The following is a 9,986-nucleotide window of genomic DNA, read 5'->3' as shown; positions in this document are numbered from 1 at the left end:
CTCATTAAGATTCCTCAGGGAGATGAAGAACTAGGGGTGGAGCAGTGTGGCCTAGTGAGGAGCAGTGTGAACTAGTGAAAAGAACATGGGCCTGGGTATCAGGAGACCTGGGTTCTAATACCAACTGTGACACTTACTTGTTTTGGGAACTTGGGCAAGTCATTCAACTTCTATGTGCTGCAGTTTCTTCTGGGCAGCAGAGTGAAGTGGGGAGAGACAGGAGAAGGAGGCAGGGAGATCAATGAGGAGGTTGATGCAGTAGTCAATGTGGGATATGATATGTGCTTGGATTAGCGAAGTAGCAGTTTGGATGGAAAGCTTGAATTTCAGTGGCATTATGAAGACTGAGCTGACAGGATTTGGTGACAAATAATAATAATGACAATAAAAATAATGATGATATTTGTTAAGCACTTGCTGTGTGTCAGGCACTGTTTTAAGCGCTGAGTAGATGGAAGTTAATCAGGTTGAATATGATTGAATATGTGGATTAAATGAGAGCGATGATCTGAGCATAATACCAAGGTTAAAAGGCTTGTAAATCAGGGAGGATGGTGGCACTGTCCATGTTTAGATTGAGGTGTTGGTGAGACATCCAGGTGGCGATGTCCTGAAGTCAGAAAGAAGTACGAGTCTGAAGAGAAGGAAAGAGGTCAAGGCTGGAAAGATCAATTTAGGAATCATGATAATAATAAGGATGATGATAATCATATATCATATGATCATATCATATCAAGCACATATCATATCCCACATTGACTACTGCATCAACCTCCTCATTGACCTCCCTGCCTCCTTCTCCTCATGACGATCATCGTCATCATCATGGGCTCGGCTCCCATAGCACCGCAACAGTTTAAAATTAAGGAGAAACAGAGAGCCAATCATAAGAGTGAAACTATTTGTGTAACTCCTCTGATAAAGAAACACAAGTAAGGAGATGTAGCTAGACAAAATTACTAAGAACAGCTAGAAAGGAAAGCCAAGAAGGACATCTGGTGGATCAGATGGAGATAAACTGCCCCTGAAGTAAATAGTGACATTCAGGGGAAGGTGTGTAAGGGTGTAATATCCTAACAAGGGCCTGGGAAACTAGCCATAAAAGGAGGTTTGCAGAACTAAGGGTCGCGGTTTATTGCTCATCACTTGACCTCAGCAATATAAGACAATTTTCCTGAGGAAAGCTTGGTGATTGTCCCAGGTAAAAACTTACTATTTCCTCCTGAAAATCTGACTCCTTGTCATGTTCATTATCAGCAGGGCAACAGTTAGCATCTATTTGTGTAAATCTAGTTTAATCCAGTTAACTGGTGGGTAGGTTAATTGACCCTGGAGATTTTTAAAGGAAATCCTGGGGACAAGGAGGCTCCCTCTCTTGTGCTGCCCAGTTCACTGCAGTTTAAAGAGCAGCACTCCCTTTAAAAGTCAGTCACCCTGCTCGAGCTGGCTTGCAGTAGCTGCTTGGAGAAAAATATGAACTTCATAGCACCCCAGAGAGAAGCTGTCCTCCTTAATCACTGGGTAAAGTGGGGCGATGGGAGAGGGACGCTCAATGTGCTTTCTCCCTCCCGGAAAGGGGAAGCCCTCGGGATCGTCTGAGCTGGGGGCGGGTGGGGGGTACTTTGGAGGGGTCCCAGGGTCCAATGGGGAAATCTGAACCACCACGCCAAATGGCTGAGAAGCAGCATAGTGGATAGAGCAAGGACCTGGGAGTAAGAAGATCATGGGCTCTAATCCCAGCTCCTCCACATGTCTGCTGTGTGACCTCGGGCAAGTCGTTTCACTTCTCTGGGCCTCAGTTACCTCATTTGGAAAATGGGGATTAAGAGTGCAAGCCTTATGTGGCACAGGTACTGTGTCCAACCTGACTACTTTGGATCCACCCCAGCACTTAGAACAGTGCTTGTCACAAGGTAAGTGCTTAACAAGTATCATCATTATTATTATTATAACTGGCTTCTTCTTCTAACCTGCTTGTTCTAATGATTGCTTCACTAAGGGTTCTAGTGTCTTTTCCAGTTTGCCCACCCACCCCTTTAAGACCTAAGTGCTCGACTGCCACGTGGCTGTATCTCATTCCATGGCTTTTATTCTTTCCCCTGCAGTGTATAGGTGGGCTCTTTAACTTTCAATTTCTCCCCTATCCGTAGATAAGGCGAACAAAAGGAGGCTAATGGCGACCTCAGTTCTCTTTCCAGGCTTAACCTTGGCCACCTTCTTCCAAGTTTCTAGTTCTGCAGTTAAGACTTTCTGGTCCTCCCACACTCTCAGCGAATGTCAGTCCACCCATCTTTCTTCATGAGGCCCTGCACTCTCCCGAGACGGTCTCCATTTCTGCCAATTAACCCAAGTTATTTAGTAAGAACAAACATTACAGTGACAAATGAGAGTCAGATTGGAGGATATGCATTCATTCACTCAACTGTGTTTATTGAGTGCTTACTGTGTGCAGAGCACTGTACTAAGCACTTGGAAAGTAGAATTCAGCAATATAGACAGACAATCCCTGCCCACACCGGGCTTAGAATCTAGACTGGGCGATAAAAATAAATCCGGCGTGTGAGAACAATGCACCTCCCAAGTCTTTTGCATCTGGACCCCATGGATCCTACTCACGGCGACCCAGAAACGGGTTTTAGGGTGCCCAGTTAACTTGACCTCCAGAGACAGTGAGCAAGTGAGAGAGAGAGAGAGAGAGAGAGGTTTAGTGGAAAAAGCATGGGCTTGGAGTCTGAGGTCATGGGTTCTAATCCTGGATCTGCTTATAATAATAATAATGGTATTTGTTAAGCGCTTACTTTGTGCAAAGAAATGTTCTAAACACTGGAGGGGATACAAGGTGATCAGGTTGTCTCACATGGGGCTCACAGTCATCATCCCCATTTTACAGATGAGGTAACTGAGGCACAGAGAAGTAGAGTGAGAAGTAGAGTGACTTGCCCAAAGTCACACAGCTGACAAGCGGCGGAGCCGGCATTAGAACCCATGACTCTGATTGCCAAGCCCGTGCACTTCCACTGAGCCATGCTGCTTATCAGCTGTGTGCCTTTGGGCAAGTCACTTCACTTCTCCGTGCCTCAGTTACCTCATCTGTAAAATGGGGATTCAGACTGTGAGTCCCATGTGGGATAACCTGATGGCCTTATATCTACCCCAGCGCTTAGAACAGTGCTTGGCACATAGTAGAAGCTTAACAAATACCATCAGCATTATTATTATTATTAGAGAGAGAGAGAGATTGCATGTCCATTCGGTCACAAAGTCTGAGACACAGAATCCCATTTCTCACACCAGTTTAATGTTACATCCTGATAAGACCAATTAGAGATTAGGAGTTTTGTGACTCAGCTTTAGTGATGGAACAAACCGTGGTATTCAGTATTACTGTAAGAAAAAACATTTTATAGCATGCACAAATCATTAGTAGTACAGGATCCTTCTTCCATTAAACCCCCCAACCCAGGGGTGATGAGACACCATTAAGACCTCCAACCAGAGAAAAAGAGATTACCAACCCAGAGACAATGTGATTTCTCCTACCACAAGATGATCAGTCTCAGCCAGTGTTCAGTCCGAGTAAGGGTTGAGACCAGCGCAGGCATCCCCGGCTAAAAGGTCTACTCTAGTTGGGGCTGTCTCTGTCGTCCCTTTGGTTGACAGCAAGCGGCAGCGACAAGAGTTTTCCCTCAGCCTTTACACTCTACTCGTTGACCCTGACATCGAGCCTCTTCTGCATATTTGCCTTAATATACCAACCAAAGTTTTCTTGTGTTCTATTTTTAGGCTATTTCTCAACTGGGGCCTGGTAGCAGTGTCAGTAGTTATTCAGAAAGGTCTTCAGTGTCAATAGATATTGAGCATGGTCTTTCTGTCTGGCCGGTCGAGATCACAGGAAGAGATATAGGCCGGCGGGCATCCTGTTCAACACGTTGTTTGTGAAAGGTGCAAACTGCACTCTTCATATGGCTTAGAAGGATGAGCACAGGTCTGGGATTCAAAGGACTTAGGTTCTAATCCCAGTTCTGCCATTTGCTTGCTGGGTGACTTTTGGCAGGTCACTTACCTCCTCTGTGACTCAGTTTCATCATCTGTAAACTGGGAATTCAATTTGCACCGCGATTGTGATCCCTAGGTGGGAAAGCAACTGTGTACAACTTGAATATCTTCTATCTACCCCAGTACTGGAGTACAGTGTTTGATACACAGTAAGCACCTAACATATATCACAATTATTAGTATCACTACTGTGATATGGGAGAGGAATACAAAGGGATTCTGAGACAGAGGAAGAAACTGACATCAACTTCTAGGTAGAAAGGAAAAGGTTTGAGAAGAAAATCCCTAGCAGGCCTCAGATCAGCAAGAAACCTTAGTAAAGCACAACTGCTAGGTCCAATATTTTATCATCGGCACAGGCCGGGCCTGAACAAATTTTGTTCTCCACCCTTCCCTCTTCCTTACCTCAGTACTTCAGTACTGCTGTGACTCCTAAGCACTTGGATACTCATCCCCCTCCCCAGCAACTTACCACTTATGAACGTATCTTTGTACTTAATTTCTTTCCACTATTTCTTTTTTATTTAGCATCTTGTCCCCGTCCCATCCCCCTGTCTGCCATGTTCCCGAGCTGGGCATGTAATGCTGCAGAGAAGGGAAGGGGCAGAGGCAGGAGGTGAAAGGGAAGACATGAAGCAGTGTAGAGCTAGCAAGCTGCCTCAGTGAAGGCAGGAGTCAGATGATGCTTGGTCTGTGAAGAGTGGGTGGGTGCTCCACACAGCCCTGGGAGGGAAATTGCAGCCACTGTGTTCTAATCCTGCCTCCACCACGTGTCTGCTGTGTAACCTTGGGCAAATCACTTCAACTCTCTGTGCCTTAGCTACCTCATGTGTGAAATGGGGATTGAGACTGTAAGTCTCCGGTGGAAAACCTGATTATCTTGTATCTACCCCAGCTCTTAGAACAGCTCTTGGCACACAGTAAGCATGTAACAAATACCATGATTATTATCATTATCAACTGCCTCTGGGACACTTTCTGGACATTGGAAGGGTAGTGTTGGTCCTTCTGGCTCCTGCTCCATGTGCTTCATACTGGAAGACAGTGGCTGCAATTTCCCTCCCAGGGCTGTGTGGAACACCCACCAACTCCTCACAGACCCAAGCATCATCTGACTCCTGCCTTCACTGAGACAGCTTGCTAGCTCAACACTGCCTCATGTCTTCCTTTCAGCCCCTGCCTCTGCCCATTCCCGACTCTGCAGCATTACATGCCCAGCTCGGGAACGTGGCAGAAGAGGGGGGCTGAAGGGAGGAAAGCCGATGATCCTTATCCTTCTGCCATTTCATTGAGAAAGTAAGATAAAACAAACCATAAGGGGACTTCATTTTAGGTATTCACTGAGAGATGTCAGGAGCCTTAAGGACACCAGTTTCCAGCCAATGCCACCATGGCAGGGAGGTAATTTTGGGCTCGGGGATCAGTACCCCGGGAACCACCAGAGGACAGATCCACGGCCAGAGCTCACACCATGTTCAATATGCCCTCTGTGCCAGGCTTTCAAGTTGAATTGGGAATGAGGCCGGGTTGGTTCTTCCTTCCCCTGCCACTGACACGGATGAGTCTATTTGATGTCATGCAGGCCCAGAAGGAAGGCCTGATATTTCTGCCTGATGTTGGTCTCCAGGAGGGTGATCGGGTCATAGAGACTGGCTTCTGGCCATCCTGGACTCCCACATATCTGACTGGGCTTCAGGGACCAGCCCATCTCTCCCTTCTCTCGGTCCCCAACTTCGGGCGAGAGCAGAATCTGAGGTTTGCGTATTCTCTGGAGAAGAAGATCCTTCTGCTGCTTCAAGGGCATTTTGTGAAGTTGAAACTCAGGTGGCAGTTCAAAGTCATCCTCCCTGATCCTGTCTTCATCTTCAGTTGTTTTGTCCTTTCCTCATCAGGGGAGATATCAGAGGGAACCAGGATATCTGTCATACTACAGGAGCATCCACAGGAAGAGGAGGCCAAGCAGGCTGAGAAGGTGGAGAGAAGATGGAGATGGTGTGTAGGAGATGGTGCTGAGCCCTGGGACAGGTTCTCTAGGAGGGTCTGTATCTGGATGTTGGGCGTGCTCTGAATAGCTTTAGATGTAGTCTCCTTCTTTGAACAGAAGAGACAAGGAGGCGAACACAGGAAGCTTTCCCCAGAGTAAAGAAGTTTGGTTTTCTGGTCCTGGGTGCTACGGGTGGAATACTTAGGGCTGTCTGAGCTGAGTTGCAGCTCACAACTCTTCTCGGTCTGGCTGCGACTCTGGGACGGGGCCATTCCTCCCTTCTCCCAGTCTCCACATTGGGGCAGCAGCAGGCTAAGGGACTCCTGGACTCTCTTTAGCGGAAGATTTAGTTGCCAGATGATCCTGTTTTGGAGGTGAAGCTCCAGCTGCTGTTTGATGACATCAGGTTGGATCCTTCCCCTCAGAAGCTGGTGTTCAGACCTTCCATCTTGAGGAGACTCCCCAGAGGGAAGCAGGGTGCTTGTCCAACTGCCGGAGGTGTGGGAAGAGGACAAGGATGATGGGGAAAGGAGGACAAAGAAGAGGAGGAGGAGGAGGACAAGGCAGAGGTGACAGTAGAAGAGAGGGAAGAGGAGGAAAATGAGGAGGAGGAGGAGAGAGAGAAGGAGGAGGAGGAGGAGGAGAGGAGGAGGAGGAGGAGGGTTGGAGGAGGAGGAGGAGGAGGAGGAGGAGAAGGAGCTGTAGTGATAAGAGGAGAAGGATGAGGTGGAAAAGAAGCATGACGAGGTGGAAAAGGAAGAGGAGGGAGAAGAAGGGAGGAAGAGGTCTGAGAAACTATAACAGCCTCCTTTGTACTCTTAGGGACTGGTATTGGGTTTCCGGCCGAAGACGCCTGTGTATTACTTCTCGGTGAGAAGGGAGTAATGAGGTGGAACAGCAGCATGTCCTTTCCCCAGCATATGAGCTTTTGGTTCCAGCTCATGGGTATCAACAGAACGAGCAGAACTGACCAATAGCGACCTCTGGGAGGAGCTCTCTTCCATGTCACTTGACCTCGGGATGTGGGAGTCTCTCTCTCCTCTCCAAAGTTCCATCCAAGATTCCAAGACTCTCTGACAGAGCCTGCTTTGCTGTTCTCTTTCCTAAAGGGGAAGCCCAGGGGCTGCTGGCTGTCCTCTTTGATCCTTTTCCCACCTGCAGTTGATCAATCTTCCTATCAGAAGAGACACCAAAAGGAGGCAGGTTGCCTGCCCACTGCAAGAGTTTGGGAAGAAGAAGAGGTCAAGGAGTCTGAGGAGGAAGAGAAAGAATAAAAAGGTGAAGAAATCCGTTGAGGAGGGGCAGTGTCATGAAGGTGCAGTGTGAAGCAGTGTCGACTAGTGGAAAGAGCAGCGACCTGGGGGTTGGGGACTGGGTTTCAAATCCTCACTCTGCCAAATGCTTTCTCTCTTACCCTGGACAAGTTACTTAACTTCTCTGTGCCTCAATTTCCTCAACTGTAAAATGGGGATAAATACCCTCTCTCTGACCTACTTAGATTGTGGGTTACCCCCACAGTCCCCATGGGGGTTAGGGCTGCTTTCGACCTGATTGACTCGTATCTACTCCAGCACTTAGAAATTGCTTAGCTCATAGTATGTGCTAAACAAATGCAGTGCTACCTTCCTCCTCCTCCTACTACTATCAACTCTTACTACTGCTATAATAATAACAATAATAATAGGCCCAAGAGATAATGATTCCAAGGGACAGCTTCTTGGGATGTTGAGTATTTGCTTCAGTCAATCAATCCATCAATCTTTTCCCACATCATCCCCCTAGCCCGGAAATCCCTTCCCTTCTGCTTATGCCAGACAACCACTCTCTCCACCTTCAAAGCATTACAAAGGGTACATCTCCCCAAGAGGTCTTCCATCATCAAGAGCTCTCTTCCCCAGCTCGCTCTTCCTTCTGCATCTCTGCACTTCTTTCTGTGACCTTTGGCACTTGAAATTCACCCCACCCCATCCCCACAGCACTTATGTGTATATCTTTAAGTTATATATTATAAATCACTTATGTATTCATATTAATGTCTGTCTTCTAGACTGTAAACTCTTATGGGCAGGGAACATGTCTACTAATTCTGTCATATTGTACTCTCCTAATCGATTAGTATAGTACTCTGCACATAGTAAAAATTCAGTAAATATGATTGACTGATTGAAGGAAATACACAACATCCCAGAAGCTGTCCCTGGGAATCAATATCTCTTACTGATCTCTTACAGTGCAATCCTGCCCCTACAATCTGTATCTCACCTCTTTGTTCTACTGAGCCTGCATTCACCCAGCTTCCCCTTGACCTCTGCTGGACAAATCTATATTAATAATTACAATCATTAGGGTATTTATAAGCACTATCTATATGCCAACCACTGTGCTAGTCACTGGGGTATACAAAATTCAATCTATTCAGACACTGTCCTAAATGAAGCCATTCACCTGAAAGGGTAGGAGAGGATATTCATTCTCCCATTTCACAGTTGAGGAAACTAAGGCACACAGAGGTTGAGTCACTTTCTTAAGATCATAGAGAAGACAAGTGGCCCAGCTGGGATTAGAACTCAGGTCCTGTTCCTTGTCCACTAAGCTATGCTGAATGATTGTATTTTACCTACTCTAGTGCTCACTATAGAATACATGGCAAAGAGTAAGCTCTGTAAATTCTGTATGCATCGTGAACTTATTATCACTGCTTCTTTGCCCTTTGCTCCTGGTCTTGCTCTTCATGCAGTTGTCACAGTCTAACATTCTGCCATATTAGAATCTCTTCACAGACTGGGTTTTACAGTCACAGGACAACCCCTGATTCCAGACACTTGACTGCTCCTGCTAAAATTTTATTACAAAACCTGTCCTAATCTCACCCTTTGACTATTCTGGGTGCTCTGCGCTTCTCCCTCTTCCCTGTCTCTCCCTGGGAGCTCTTTCCTTCATACAGTTCAACTGCCACCTCTGTGGGGATAACCCTACCTCTCTCTCTCATCCTTCAGCTACACTATATTGTCAGCTATTTGATTCTCCAGAACCTTAAATTTACCTTGGAAATAACATCCTCTTCATCTTCTTTCCTCAAGAGTTTGATCAGAGGGAAAACTGGCGTCATGACCCCAAATAAGTCCTGATCCTGAGGTTGCCAGAATTCTAAGATCTCAGGACATGCATCACTAAGCCTATGTCACAAACGGAACTCTTTCAAGGTGGGGGTGGTAGGGGGGAGGTGGTCGAGGGAGACAAGATGACATGGGAAAGGCTGGTGAAGGTCGGGGAAGAGCAGCTTCTCACTGTTCATTCCAGTGAGATGGAATTTCTAGTGCCATGCCCCCCCAATCCCACCTATAGAACCCAATTTCATCACAAGCAAACTCCCATTCACCCTTATCTCTTCTAACCTAGTTACTGCTCCTCCTTTTCACCAAAACCTGGCTCAGCACAGATGATGCCGTCTTCCCTACCCTTCTCCCAAGGTGGCCTTGGCTTCTCACTCTTCCCCATTTAACAGAGAAAAGGGGAGGAGTTGGCCTTGTCCTCTCCCTTCAATTCTATCGCAATTGCTTCCATCCCTCTCCTCTTTCCTTAAAGCCCACGTCATCTTACTCTACCAATTACTACAACTACAAGTCAGAGTTATCTATGGTTACCTGAGCACTTTCTCCACTTTTCTGAATGATTTTGAATCATTTGAAATGAAGGAGAAACAGAGAGCCAATCATAGGAGTGAAACTATTTGTGTAACTCCTCCGATAAAGAAACACAAGTAAGGAGATGTAGCTAGACAAAATTACTAAAACCAGCAAGAAAGGAAAGCCAAGCAGGACACCTGGTGGATCAGATTAAGATAAATTGCCCTGAAGTAAATAGTGACATTCAAGGGAAGGTGTGTAAGGGTGATATCATATCAAGGGCCTGGGAAACTAGCCATAAAAGGAGGTTTGCCAAACTA

The sequence above is a fragment of the Ornithorhynchus anatinus genome, unplaced genomic scaffold (genome assembly GCF_004115215.2).
Source record: "Ornithorhynchus anatinus isolate Pmale09 unplaced genomic scaffold, mOrnAna1.pri.v4 scaffold_88_arrow_ctg1, whole genome shotgun sequence".
Taxonomy (NCBI): domain Eukaryota; kingdom Metazoa; phylum Chordata; class Mammalia; order Monotremata; family Ornithorhynchidae; genus Ornithorhynchus; species Ornithorhynchus anatinus.
Note: the sequence above shows the minus strand (reverse complement) of the source record.